The sequence below is a fragment of the Brachycentrus maculatus genome, unplaced genomic scaffold, assembly GCF_059751285.1.
Source record: "Brachycentrus maculatus isolate JH-2025_06_01 unplaced genomic scaffold, ASM5975128v1 h1tg000201l, whole genome shotgun sequence".
Lineage (NCBI taxonomy): Eukaryota > Metazoa > Arthropoda > Insecta > Trichoptera > Brachycentridae > Brachycentrus > Brachycentrus maculatus.
The window spans coordinates 773,406-789,716 of record NW_028280952.1 but is presented as its reverse complement, the minus strand read 5'-3'; the positions used below and the strand labels follow the sequence as shown (position 1 = coordinate 789,716).

Below are 16,311 nucleotides of genomic sequence, written 5' to 3'. Positions count from 1 at the left end.
GATACTATGGACCAAAATTTTGGGAAATAATATTCATATCTTGCAATTATTTGAGAGCGAGATTTAAAAAAAACTAAATTAGATACGCTCCAGAGATTCACGTCCTGTAAAAGTTCTCCAATTTTTTTTCAAGAGGGATAAATTCCTCGACGCTACTCAACTCGATTTACCGCAAATATGTTATTTTCCAGCAAACTTGTACAGACGTCACCATTCCGGGACGTGCCTCTCTATTCCGACAAATAAATTTAAGAAAATGTGGTCGTATTTACATTACAGTCACATTTTGCGAACGTAAAATCAAATTTTATTACTAGCGTACACCCATTGAAAACCCCAACAGTTTCATAAATAAAGGAACTAACTATGTACATACATCTCAAGATTTTTTCTTATATGTATTTGACGCAATATTTATATCACCTAAAAACATAATCAATGGATAATACTAGATAATTTCATTAAATGATTCGGCTGTCACTTTGCGGTTGTATATTTTTTAATTAAAATTTACTCTGTAAATATAAACAATGTTTCTTAAAATCTATCAATCCGCATTGAAATATGTATTATCAAACATACGGTGTTTACCATTACGCAAACTGATAATGATGCGGAATGCATCGAAACACGCGTCACAATAGATTTTAAGAAAAAGCGGTATGTATAAAGTTAAATTAAATTAAGAATACAATAGATTTGGTGTAATTTTAGTATAAACATAGTATTAAATCGTATAAATTATGGTATAGAGTTAATTTCAAACTTAACACTTATAAAACTACGTAATTTTTACTAATAATATAACAATATTTCTAAAAAAAGTAACCATTTGACTGTGCAGAATTTCAAGTAAAAAAATTAATGACTTTGCAAATAAAAATTCAATTTTCGTATGTTTGTGTCCGCAAAACTCAAAAAGTCGCAGTAGATGAATTGGCTTGATTTTTATTTTACAAACGTACCCTTATGTTTAAATCAGATAAATGAATGCGGGCTTCCCCTCGTCTAAAGCATTTCTTGGATACAAATGTAATATATGTAGACAAAGTTCCCCATCCCTGGTGTACAGCATTTGTTGGGTACAAATTGTAATATATCCAGTATAGAGAGGTAACAAATCCTCACCTTGGATTCAAAACATGACATATCCAAACTATCTGCACCCCAATGGTGCATAGGGCACTGCATCATATAAACGCAGTGTTATCTTGATCGTTAACACACGAAGGAAAGGCGATCAGCCCTCCGCTTCAAGTCCAGGGTAATATTGAATAAATATTAGAGTGAAAAAAAAGTACATCTTAAGTATATCATTTTTGTGTGTTATTATGCCTTAAATTTTAACCTACAAACGTCTTTCGTAATTATCTTCAAAGCACGAATGTGGATATATGTATCGTGTTTTGAAACTAAAAGTCGCATACTCTGCCTTGCCGGACAGTTAATATGAATTAATCCCTTAATTAAGAATCCAGAATGGTGTAGTGAATGGTGAGTCACTGTCATCACTTAATGGTCCCATAAAACATTTAGTAAAAGGTCAAAATAATGTTAATTTGCGATGATCTAATGTTGCTCTCAAAACATCATTGCCAATATAGAAGCCATTAATTACGACCAATTCATTTTATTCTCAATATTTTGTTATACAAGTCTTTATTCACAAATTCTGGGTTTAACTCTACTAAGGATTAATTATTATGAAGATATTTTACTAATTATATATATATCTTAGCATATTATAGATGAAGAATATGGAACTCTGGGCATTTACAGAGAAAAGTATAAATTGAGAGTGCACGATAATTCGGAAAGATATTAATTTAGATATTATTAAAGATACATAATTTCATAAAGGTCTCTGCTAATATTTCTTTTAATCAACCATAAATGGTGCCGAATAAGTAGTTTGCACAAAATATTTTCAGTTGAACCATAAATGTAACATCTGAAACTTGAGAAGTGTGGTTTTCAATCATGGGTAGAATGATGAATTTTACTCGTATGTAAAGTGATCGCTTAAACCAACCCATGACAAGTCGTAGCCCTGTAAATTTGCAGTCTTCCATATATTATTGATGTTTTTGTTATACAGTAATAAATCTTGTAATTAATTTAGTGTTTACTTATGTACGTGTTTGAATAAATTGTGATTAATTTTTGAAATATTAAAACCAATCACTGATTTATAGGTTCTACTAGGTTGTATATTTAATTTTTTTTAAACATCAAAATAAAATTCGCCTTTTTATTATTTAATAATAATTATTTCGCCTTGTCAGGGCATTAGCAAACTACTGTGGACACGAATTTAATTTTTAGTTTTTTTTAAATTAAATTTACAACTTAGTAGACCCTTAAAATCAGTGTTTTATTTCAATATTTAAAATATAAATAATATAGTTCTACATATTAAATACCAGATCAATAAATATAGTAGTTGGTTTTGAAATGATGTTATCCGTCTTTCGTTTGACGTTGCGTGCTCCATATTCCACAATATCTCGGAGTTGTGCAGAGTTCCACAGTGTTCCATCAGATAATTTAAAATTCATTTTATCTTACTCCCCAGGCCCGTCAGGACTGCCAACTGGAAAATGCTCAAGTACCTACCGTGCTTATTCTACATTCCTTCATATTTTATAATAAAAAATAAAGCTTGGCACTGAGAAAGTAAATATTTTATTTTTCGTACTACGTTTTTTTTTAAGATTCATATATTTTAAACTTTCTAAAATTAAAAATTAATTCAACGAAATTTAATAAAGCACTGAAAAATGTGTCAGATTAGTGCTCGACTGTGGATAGATAGGGTGGTTTAACCCTCAATTGGGGTATATTCTATAAAAATTGTTTTATTTACGATTTTTATTTATTTTTTTTTATTTGCGATTTTCAAAATATCAGCACTCTTATGTGACTTTTTAGCAAGAAAAAAGATATATTTTCAATAAATTCATTAATTGAAAGTCTTATAACAATTGTATTTTAAATCGTGGTATTTATCGAGTAAAATTTAAATTAAAGATGGATATATTTTTAAACAGTAATGATTAGGTATTGTAAAAGTTAAATAAATTAAATCAATTACTTGCTCTAATAACAAAACAAACTTCCAAACTGACATTTCTCAAACAAACAAAAGCATAGACAAGTGCAATAAATAAAGGACTTTTTTTTAATTATTCCAAATTCTACTTATTGTTTTGAAAATAGTGAGCGTAACGATATAGTATTACATTTACATTGATTTTTAGCACATATCGTCTATTAGGTAAATGATAGATGAACAAGATGAGGGTAGGATAGAGGGGTGGAGGATTGCCCTAAACCTTTTTTTTCAAATGGACTTTTTCGTTAGCTCAAATATTAACTTGATATCTGAATACGGGTATACCATATTTCTTTTACCAAATATTTATTTCAGCTATCGAATGAATGTGTTCAGTAGGTACATACCTTGAATACAAATTTTAAAATATTTGCTAGTGCATGGTAAAAAAAAAAATATTTTATTTAGTATGTGGCAAAACTTATTAAAAGTTATAAAAAATTCTTTCATCCGACATGTTTCATCATAAAAACGTCTGAAGGCTGAAACGTCAATAAGTAGGACTTGCGACACACGGCACAATAATAAACCAAGAAAACTAAATCAACCTCTCCAAAGTTATTACACTACGGAGGCGGAGTTGGATTTCAAGTTTTATTTATTATTTTTGTCCAAACAATAGCCAATTTTGAAACAGTAAATAATTAGTCACTCTCCTTACTAACTAAAGTAACTGATTTTTTGAGGAGTTTCGATAAGAGACAGATTTATTTATTTGGTGATACTTTTTTCGTAAAACGTGGAATAAAAAATTTATGTACATAAGTATGTTTTAAATTAATGTTTTTTATGTTTAATACATTTGAAAAACATCAGCCTGTAATTTCTTTATTGTTTTTGTATTATTTACACGCATGCAGATACGAGATTTTATTTGATTTTTGAGGATTATAAAATATTCTCAAGACGCATAAATACTACAAAATAAAGCTGTGAGAATAGAACTTAAGGAAAAGATATCATAATACACAAAAAATGAGAGAACTCAACCGGTAACCTATAAAAAAAGTGACTAATATAAAATATGCTTAATTTTATATTTAAAAAAAAGTTACGAGAAAATGCCTAGATATTATACGAATGCAGTTTTAAATATAAAAAAAATCATTTACTTCTTTCTAGAAGTAAGGATAAAATAAGACTTTTAAAATAAGAAAATTTAAAAATTGTACTATGAATATAGGGTTTTAAAATGTATGAAGAAGAATGAAAAGAGTCTGAAAGAATTTAAAAATAAATGTAGCATAAGAAAATGTAAACATGTGTGTGATGTAAATGAAGTGTAAATAATAGTTTGTAATAAATGTAATATAAGCTAACTGAAGAAATAAAAAAATAAAAAACAATGAGCTATTGCGCTAGTGCAATTCTAATCCCCTTTGAATGTTCTCCTTCAAGCAATCAGCGGAAATACATTCAGCTGCAGGACATTCCTTCTGGAATGTGTAGAGACCCAATTAGACGTAGGGAGACAAAGGATTATTGAGTTTGCCAACTAGATTGGAACAGATGACTTGCATCCAACTAAATTAATATCATCACACAGAGCCTTACTTGTGACATCGTCTGCAATCATATTATATGGAAATGTATTATATAAATGTATGAATAGCTTATTTCGAAATTAATGGCATACAAATTCATACAAATATGGATTATTCAAGGAAGAAAAAACATCTCTACATAAAGGGAAATAAAGAAATGAACACAAGTTAAAATATGAACTTATAGTTATACTGCCAAAGCTAGGGGTAAGTACTGTAACTATAGACGGTTTTATCTATGGACACACGTCTCACAAACTTTACAAGGTAAAAGTTAAAATAAAAAAATAACAAAAAGTATTGACGTCACATTTACGCACTGGCTAGTAGCTATATATTTCTCTCCTTTCAAATTTTCCGGCGCGGTGGAATAATTTTTTTTTAAATATACATATACATTTTAACTATCTCAACTTGATATGAGGTATCTATCGTTCATATATGGAATAAGATGAAAATCTGAGCATCCCAGGGCTTACGACCTTGCATTTGGCTAGCTTAAGTGAGAACTTCATACATTTGTGTATAGTTTACTATTTTGCCCATTATTTAGTATTTAATACACATTACATTTCTAGGGCTAAGCAATACGTGTTTATTATTTTGTATGAGAGGATGCGTGAATGCGGAAAACGCGGAGAATGTTTGCAAAAAGCGTTGGGCGTTCTAGCCTTCCTGTCCATCCTGTAAGCAAGCATCTTGATGGTTAGTTAGTAATTTAAATAGATGTCACAATAGGGGTAAAAAAAATCAATAAAACATTTTTTAATATGTAGATTTAATGCCAAAATTGTGTTTCTGTACCTTTCGCTCAATGCCTGAAGCCTGAAGCGATGTTCGTACATCAGACAAACTAATGGAATATAAATGTCACTGTGTGAAGAGTTGTTATATTAATTTACAATATAAAAAAAAATATAAGTATATTGCAATAAAATTTTTGGTCCCTAAATTTTTATCATGGATTTTTTTTTGAGAAATTTACCCAACCTATTTTCATTATGTTTCGTAAATATACTTACCTTTTTCTTGGATTAGCAGAAATGCACCAGAATTCAAGTACATTCGTATGTTACATTACTGATATGGAACGTGTTGGATAATGTAGAAACTTTATGATTTATGAGTGAGTGCAGCTCGTGCCAGTTTAATTACTCAACGGCCTTGCATAGAACTAAATTATTATGAATACTCTATTGTGCTCGTAACATAACATCAAAAATATTCGTAAAGCATCAAAAAATAAACATTCGAAAAGGAGCAAAAAGAAAAACAAAATTTATCACAGCCTCCAAAAAAGTGCATAGATACCTTGAAAAAATACAAAGGCCTACAATTATTTTATGCATAAATGTTTATTTTTGTAATCATGAAAATAAATCCCTTTTTTTACTTGGGAAACAAGTTTTAGTCTACATAAGACGTTGCGCGATACTTTATTTAAAAAGGATATTAAATTTATTTGTAAAACATATATTGGAATAATTTATGATGAAATTTTGGGCAAACTGACACTATTTATTGCACATAAAATCATGATAAACAGTCAAATTAAGTACGAGATCCTTTGAAAATACTTTCAAAATAATCTTACCCATTTTAACATCTATAATAATGACTTTATAATAAACTAAAAAACTAAGCTGTAAGTTTTTTATCTTTATGAAAGACATTATAAAGAAAGAATACTGAAGTTACAAACCCATTCATTAAATTTTTAAAGTGGTAATGTTTTTCTGTGGTAGATGCTAGGTTTCAGGAGGCTAACTAGTTTGTACATTAAATATGTTGGTTTATCGAAAAAATTAACCCCTATCATCAAAAGCACCTTAAATATAAGGATTGATCATAACAACTATCAAAATTTTACAGGGCGATGTCATAATTATGTGTTTTCGCGATGTACTGAAACAAAAAAGTCATACTTTCATTGTTGGAGAAAAGAGATAAGAAAACGTTAGGAATAGTGTCTTCAGAATCCAAAACATCTACCCATAAGTAGTACTTAAGAATCTGAAATCTGAACATATCTCGCAGTTTCTTCAGCGCGTGAAGTAAATAACAAGTACCTACCTACTGTAACTATAAACCTGCGTCATGACGTCACACAGCACTGAAGTCAGTACCCTCGTCTTTGGTTACTTGATATCTGGCGGTTTAGTATGTTTACACGAGGGGTTTTCAAAAAAATTAATGCTAACATATTTTTTCAAATAAATATTTCTGTCCTTATGATATACACAAATGAACATCGGATTCAAGTTGTGGCAACCTATGTAGAGCCTAACACGTCCTCGAAACTCTCGTCTTGAACCGACTCATAAATAAATCAGGTATATAAGATTATAAATAGCTGTATTATTTTTCTTGTAGTGGCAACATTCGTTATCGATTTTTAATAAAATATAAGAACGAAATATTCTTCACGTCAACTTTGAAAGCAGTTTCAATAAGACATAGAGAACTATTACCAGACTTTCAGTGCGGTGATAATTTTCAATGGATTATTCACTTCAGTTCAATCAAATTGTTGTTTATTTATTTTAGGAATAATTTAAGCTTGATTCGCACTAAATTAGCATGTATCATTCAGGGAATCGAATCCGGGACCACATAAATGCTAGCCAATATCCTAACCAAATCACTACAATATTGCTGGATACACAGCTTAGTATATGAGTTGTAGCTTCTCAATTTCTTTTCATTTTTATATAGCTTTTTGAGCCTAGATGAAGTGTTAAATATTGTTTATTGAATTTGAGAAAAATTGTTGTTAAGAAATGGTCAATAGGGTTTACGAATAAAGCGTAAATAAATGTAGTAAGATATTGATATATTTATGTTTATGTTCGTCGGTTTGGAGCGAAGCGTGGGCAACTGTAATACATACTGTAATACTCGAGATAAACAAGGATAATAAAGTTCTCCTTCACTTTTTGTATTGCTTTTATGACGCGTTTAGAATCACGATACATGTAAGCGTTTACTGGGTTACCGTAGCGCGAATCATTAACAGAAGTTTCACACATCATAAGAGTCTTTATAAGTGCTAAATTATCACAGCAATAAACCAGGAAAACATCATCAGTAGCGAATATGAAAATATCATGATTTATTTCTTTATGTGTGTATTAAATTCAAGTTATTTTACCTGAAAACTTTGCATAGGACTATAGTGAAAACAGACTAGTCGAAACCGGACTATGCAAGGTATTACTGTATTTGACATACTGTTATGCGTAGGGGTTCGAAATAGTTCGTAGAAGTGACATTTGCATAGCATAACTGAAAGTTAATTATACGTTTTCTTTATAGTAGGATTCTTCATTGGTGTTTTTTTTTCAAACACAAAACGTCCTTAGTTCAATTCTGATATTAGATTGAATAAAACACAGTGGACTTTTTAAAGTTATATTCATAAATTGATTAATCGTGCTGTTTATGTTTGTTGGTAGTAGTATGAACGATACCCAAAATAAAATAAAAATACGCGTATTCTATACAGTATACGGTAACAGCTCACCTATCTATATCGCTATAGCAACATGAGCTGCTTCGTAAAAGCAGGTTTAAAATGACTGCCTTCAACGTACGTTGCAGCAGAAAATGATTACCTTCAACGTACGTTGCAGCAGAATATGACTATCTTCAACGTACGTTGCGGCAGAAAATGACTACCTTCAACGTACGTTGCAGCAGAAAATGACTGCTTTCAAAGTATGTTGCATTAGAAAATTACTGCCATTAACATACGTTGCAGCAGAAAATTACTATCTTAAACATACGATACAGCTGAAAATCACTGCCTTTAACGTACGTTCCAGCAAAAAAGGACTGCCTTTAACGTTAGTTGCAGCAGAAAATGGCTGCAAAAACAAAGGTTATCGTCTCGTTTATAAAATGGCACTAATAGCGTTTTATGCTTATACACACTTTATAAAAAATCGAATACATAATTAATTTCACTATAAGGAAAAATGTAAATAATAAAATAATTCTTCGAATTTTAATTGCGTGAGACGTACGTACATATGCGTATGTATGTATGTGTGTATGGACATTTATATATCATTCTTGATACAAAATATAGGTCGATTTTACAAAAGCAATTGGCGATTAAATTTTCAGACGAAAATGTAAAATAAATAGACGGATTGAACTTATATTTTTAACTTTTTGTCATTTTATCTACCTAATATTTAACAATTCTGTCGTCGCTGAACTAATTATTCAAGTATATGCAATGGCCTATTTCTGTTTTATTTTCATTGTTATCTCATTGTCTTAAAATTATTATTTATATTCGAGGTGGATATTTCATTCTCTCTATTTAGAAAGAAAGTAGTCTGTGAATGTGTTACGTATAATTATAATCGATCAAATTATTCTGATTGTACCCACTCGATTTTAAGCATCATGTTATTACCTCAGCTCTTTGTAATGGAAATTATAAAAATGTTAATTTAATAAAATTTAAATATATCACAGAAACTTTATCAACATGAGAATGTATTTCTGTTCAAATGTGTCTCTCCTCATAAATTTGTAAATATTATATATATGTATATATATATATATATATATATATATATATATATATATATATATATATATATATATATATATATATATATATATATATATATATATATATATATATATATATATATATATATATATATATATATATATATATATATATATATATATATATATATATATATATATATATATATATATATATATATATATATATATATATTTATATATATTGTTTGGTATTTTTATTGCAAAAATAAGGACAATGTCTGTAAACATATTACTGTTTTTTACTTTAAATTAATATTGATTTGTCTCCAAAATTACTTGCGAAATTACTTGTTTCGTATACAAAAAATCTGCATTGTTCTTTGAGGTACCTACTTCGATTTCATTATTTGGTACGAAAGGAATTAATCAGTAATTCAACCTACGTAGAGACATCATAAATTTTAATACATTACTACATATTAAAATAAAAATGTTTCAACACCAAAGTAACGACGTTTTTTGTGCTTTGATATCTGTCTATGGAGTTTTTTTTAATTAAATAATAAATATTCAAAATTAATGTTTTACATAGTAAATACCACTATTCCTTTGCATTCGATGCAAGTAGATTTTAAGAAATAGTGGTATTTACTAAGTAAAACATTTATTAAAAATGGATAGAAATAAATTATAAACACCTAGGTTAAATGTAAACAAGTCCAACGGTTTAAATATACAATAGAATAAATAAATATAGAATAAATAAATATACAATAGAATGAATGTTTATTCAAAATTTTCTTGGTAAATAAAGCTATGTATTTATTAAAATCAATTGTAAAATGCATAACGATGCACTCAACATCATTATCAAACACCGTAATATGTTTATTTATTTACAAAGTTCGATAATCTTCATAAATGTATTGAAACACGTGTAAAAAGCACATTTTAATACATTTTGATAAAATATGCTTTTTATTAAGAACAATATGAGTAAGTATTAAGTCATTTAAAAATACATTTGTTTAAACCACGTACTTAGTTCAAATTCAAATAAAAAATATCTTAATAATTTTAGATAATTAACATGGCGCCATTTCAGTAAAATATTACCTCGAGGGCACGACGTGAGAAAACGAAATTATTAAGTTTATTTGGTAAACAAATGCGTTTTTATTATTTTCTCTCATCTTTTTGTAACTGCTGGTGGAAGAGCGAAATACATTATAATTGATTGAGAGAGTCCATTTCTTGCAATGTTAAATTATGAACTTTATAAATTTAAAACAAATTATAAGCAAACATAAATGATTAATTTAAAAAGTTGTCTTACATTTTTGATTTATGGGTGAATAGTAGAAGAAGGCGAAATAACAGTCACAAAAATAAACAAATTATGCTAGTAGAATGTTTGATTTTAATGTCAAAAATTCTAACTAAGTAGGTTCCTATGATTTTGACATAATACGCATTTTCGAAATAAATGTAAAAAATTACAATCATAAAATTAAAAAAATCGTTACTTGCAATTTAATAATGTACATATTTAAAGAATTTTAATATGTCTTTAATTATAATTTTTCATTTGTATTAAGGATGTTATAGGATACTTACTGTTAGGAACAAATATTCCTAAGATCTCGCATTGAAGGATCACCAGATGCGCTAAACCAGAGTTTATTTCTGTCCTGTATCGAGTCAGGAAAAGGAATTACTCACCGACTTTAAACTACTTGAAGCAGATAATTCTGTATTTGGAGTTCATCTGCAGCTTCCAACTTCATTCCATCTGCATTCCTCTCTTAGGTATTGATTTCTTCCACTCATTGTCCATATTAAACCGTGTATACTTTTTACATTACTTTTAAATATAATGAAATTTTAAGTTTTATAATTGTATTTATATCGAAATATCATCCGATAGTTATATATATCCAAAACTGCTAAAAACTCTACGAAAATATTGGATTTACTAAGCATTAAATCGAGATATTATTCTAAATTATTTTTGCAAAAAAATATATACATAAATTTACGATAGCATGTTTACAGTTCACAATTATTTTAAATATTATTCTAAAGAAATATTAACCAATGTCTGTCAAAGTATGCAGAATATAAACATTTATTTTTAAAAAACCAAATTTATTTTCAACTATTATACTTTATCATAAACAACCCTTCGTACTGTCAATAAGTAACCCTTATTTATTTGCAAAGAAATTTCAACCTCAGAAAATGTATTATAACTGTACACTAGTCCACGAATATAAATTAAATTGTCGTGATTTTGAGTTATCGATTTCGAAACAATAATGCTATTAACACCTGTAAATTTACGTGAAAATATATTAAAAATTGTTTGAAAGTTTTCACGCGCGTCGAGTGTCCTCCGAGTTCATTCCTCGACTGAAGAATTCCGAAGTGTTTCAGCGAGCCAGTGTAGTTTCAGTAGTAACAGCGCCACCTATGGGAAAACTCCCAAACGTCACAAGGAAAATACGCGCTCCAAAATATAATCCGATTTGAATTCAGCGACTAAAAACAAATAATGTACCTACCTACCTACATAATTATTATTATTACTAAAAGTATATATATATTTTCAAATATATTACTTATTTGTCCATTTATTTTTTCTTTTATCTAACATAATTACAAGTGTATATCCTCGTTTTTTATATAAAAACTCGTTATCATAATAACACCGCCAACGATTTTCTTTTTGCATATAAAGCCAATGCGAACATCCATAATTGCTTTTATGCTCACGAAAATCTAACATTTTATATTTTATTTACGTCTTTACTTGTATGCTACGAGTATAGTGGAAAACTAAAAATAAGGGACTGAAATTGTTCTCTACATTTAACTAAAAATATTCCTCCTGAATCTCGAAACAAAATGGCAACCCTAGATTAAGAAGAAATATTAACCACATCCAATGGTGTATACGTATAGGGTTCTAGATGAATTGATGTATTATCCAGATTTTTAACTTCATTAAGGCAATGTGATCAATTCTGCGCTCCTGGTACAATAAAATAAATATTGGAAAAGAAAAAATCGCTGATATTTATTTTGAACCTCCTTGATATCGAACATGGGACATCTAGCATGGTAGATACACACACTAACTATTACACTACGAAGGCAGGCAGGTAGGTACATAAACTACTTTATTAACGAAACGGTAAATATTATGACAAATTTAGTAACTTTATAAGCGTTTCGGGAAATATTGTTATCAAAAACAAAATGTTGATAAACGATAACAACTATTGTTAAAGAACTATAAACATATCGTTTTTTGACCTAAGCGTTATCAAGTTTACTTATCGTACTTTAATCGGATAGTTATTAAAAATATTTAAAGAGAACAATAGTATTGGAATAATAAAATACCTACTAAATGTTAAAGCTTTTGCAACCTACATTTTAACCAAGATAAGCATCGAAGACATTAAGAAAGGTATGGTTTGGACATGTGGAACGAATGAGTGAAGACCGAAAAAAACTTAGCGTACCTAATCAAGTATTTCAAATACTTGAAAGTGGTCAGGTCAGGAGTCGGATTAATCGGCGGGTATGCATGAGGAGATGCATGATTTACAGACACAAAGTAGTGTGGAGTTCTTTTCTCTCTACCTACCCCTTCGAAAAAGCGGCGTGATGGTTAGTTAGTTAGTGAAATACATTATTACTATATGTGGAAAGTAAATGGTGGAAGAAAGAGAGAAAAACAGAAATGCTATTTAAGCTATTTCAAGCTACTACGAGTACTCGGGTTTGCATACCCGTGTACTCGTAGTAGTTTGTGAAACTTGAACACTGTTAATGTGTACGAGGTCTTTGAGGTTACGCAATTGAATAGTAACAGTTATAAAAATGTGAAAGGTATGTAAACGATCTGATATACAAGCTATTTTTTGGCGAGCAAAATACCGATCGGAATACAAAAGGTGGCGCATTTTCCTAATTGAATAATGTTATTTCTGAAGTGAATAAGTTGGGAAAAACTTCTCTATGGGTATAAAATAAACACGAGAAGATTAACCTGCATCCCTTAATCCCAAACCCCAAAAGTTATCCCCCTCGAGCCTCTGGAGGATCGTGACTTCCGAGTGGAGCGTTATACCTCCCTTCATATCCCATTATTTGTCTTTATCGTTTGAAGAATTCTGCAAATTGAATCTGAACAGACGTAAATGCTTTTATTCCCCTTCGCTCTTATATTTTATTTATCTCCGCGTATAAAAGAAGATTAATCAATACAGAAATCTGTTTTATCCGCTAAATTTTAAATTGCGTTTCTATTTTTGGGAGATACCTTTTTTCTGCTTTTCATATTTCATTTTTACGGTCTTTTAACATTGAAAGGTTCTTCCCACACCCGAATCTGATTTAAAAGCTCTCGTCTTTATCAGATAAACTCCTGCAAAACAATTTTTTTTAATTATACTTTTCCTGGATCTCCTTACTCTTCCCAATCAACTCCTTACTCTGCGCTTTCTTTGCTTTCATTACAGTATTATCGATTTACAATATAACAACTATTAAACATTATTGTATTAATATACCTAATCTATATATTATCCAAATATACGTTTAACCTCGGCTCGTAACGCATGTCTGTATTGAAAACTATAGTGCATGTTGGTCTTCGGGTCGACCAAAAATCGCATGTGTTAGACATTTTGTGTAGTTTTGAGTGTGTAAATGGTGCTATGATGGTGAAGGGTAGTATTGTTTGCATGCTGTGTTAGTGATTGTCCTGACGAAGAGACGGGTACGTCTCGAAACCGGTAGACGTAAAAATCTCGGTAAGTGGTTATATACTAATTTTATTAACATTTTTGTAAAAAAATAAATAAGTATTATTGTATTCATTGAATCGAAGAATGAAAGGACATCACTGCTTTTGGGAAATGATAAATAGTAAGAAGTACACATTAGGTTGTACTCGCACTAGCTTGTGTCACTTGTGTGCACCTTCTTTGTAACTCTTAACAAATAGTGCAAGTACCTAATCTGAATAGGTTCCTTCTCATTTGCGATAAGTTCGGTAACACACACAGGATTTTGGCGCTATTCCAACAACTTGAGCAGACTTGTGTTGCAGCATCCATGATCAAGGCCACTGGACCTTGTTAGCCCAGTTACTATGTAGTGTACTGCAGGCAGAAAGTTTACAAATAATGCTAAATAGGGTAAAACAATTAACACTATTGCATTCTGCAGTTCTTTTGGCACTGAAAACCTAAAAGTCTTTTGTTAAAATGTTATCTATGTGATGAAAAGTTATTGAAACAGGGAAAAGTTATAGAACTCTGGGTATTCACAGAGCAACGATCTGTCATTGGCTGGTTTAATTTATCACTTTACACACTGTGTAACATTCACCATTCTACCTTGTTTTATTCAAATTTCGAAAATTACATATATTGTAAGTGTCAAATGTATCGTAATATTTTTCGATACAACCTTCGAGGCCACCTTTAGTTGGGAATTGTTAGCATTTACGGACGAGATGTTTATTCTTTCCTTTACAAATTCAAGTAAAGGTGAGGTTGGATGGTGAATGTTACATTATGTATAAATTGATCACTTAATTTCACCAATGACAGATCGCAAGCCCAATACCCAGACTTTCATATTTCCACCATAACTATGCTATGATATAAATTTGATTTTTTATTTATTTTAGAGAAGTTGACATAAGTCAATAAAAATATGCATTTTGTAGCAAAATCAGATTCTGATATTGAACACAGAATCAACAATATTTCCGTTTAATCTTTCCTGTTATCAATGCACAAAGGAAGCTCCCCCGCTATTGCAGATCGTATGATATTTATCAAAATTCTGCTGATGCAAGCACAGGCTGCTCACAAATTTGAGCAGACACCCATTGAATTCTAGTTTTTTGAAGGCGGGATTTTCGATAGCCCGTTAGTAACTTTAGTTTCTTAAAACCCAGGTAACATTTAACGTAATTGATTTTTTCTTAAGACAACGTTTTTTTATTAAAGTTTTTTTTCGAAAAAAAAAGATTTTGAAAAGAAGAGTTTGTGAAAGGAACGGATTTTAAAAAAATAGTAAAAAATATTTTTTCGATATATTTTCTAAAAAAAAATCCAATGTTAATTTTAATCAACTTAAAATAAACGGAAAACTTAAAATCTATAAAAAAAATATCAAACCTTTAAAACCAAATTCAAAAAATATATTCGACTCACCCTACCTACCAAAGTATATTTTGTTTATTTTTAATTCACTTTTTTTTATTTATAAAAAATATAAAAAATTGTAAAACGAATTCTCTCTCTAAACACAAGTATCTACTTTATTAGAGAGGTAGAAACGTTATATTTGAAATGTTTTGTATATTTACACAAATATTTTGTATTATTTAAATATGTATTTGTACAAAAAAATCAATGAAAAATAATTAAAAAATTATGTATATATTTTTATTTTTTTATGTGCGCGGAGATACGTCTAGCCCCTCGCGCAGCCGGTCGCTTACTCAATTGTATGTTTGCGAGTACCCCCTTAAGCAAACCATCTTTGATATACAATAGAATCAAGTTTTGCAACATGTTCCAGTTTTCGTTTTGATTCTCGAATAAAGAACCGCTCTTATGTATCGCGTTTTAATTTCTCATCTTTATTTTGCAATCAATTCATTCGCTTCAAACATCGATAAAGATATTGATAAAATTATAAATATAAAATACAGACGTTAGTAACAGTCGTCCTGTACGTTCATGAATGTAGTTTGTGAAGCCGGTATGTATTTGTAATTAAAACCAGGATGAAACACAAAAAAGAAGTCGAGTGTGTTTGTGCAGCTTGCAGCGGCGAGTCGCTGAGGCTAACCCACAAACCAGTCTAACTCGCTAACACGAGATACGGGCTCATCCTTATATAAAATCGCAACGTGTTAAATACGTAAAAACATGTATTTATTTTAAACCATGTACTTTTACTAAAACTAACTAACTAACTAACCATCACGCCGCTTCCCTGGAGGGAAGGCAGAGAGAATAGAACGCCACTCCAATCTATCTTTGCAAACAATCTTCCCATCTTCCACATTCATGAATCTCCTCATAC

The 16,311-nt window shown here is 29.8% G+C and overlaps 1 protein-coding gene across 4 annotated transcripts in view; it reads right to left on the bottom strand.

The window, feature by feature from the left end:
- Window positions 1-11,603, bottom strand: part of LOC148307360 (uncharacterized) — an 82,502-nt gene extending 70,899 nt beyond the window's left edge. For 2 of the 4 annotated variants that reach the window (XM_088263562.1, XM_088263565.1), the window contains exon 1: window positions 10,912-11,603. The gene's annotated coding sequence lies outside the window, so the exon portion shown is untranslated. The other 2 variants (XM_088263563.1, XM_088263564.1) reach the window with 2 other exon arrangements.
- Between the last annotated feature and the right edge of the window lie 4,708 nt (window positions 11,604-16,311).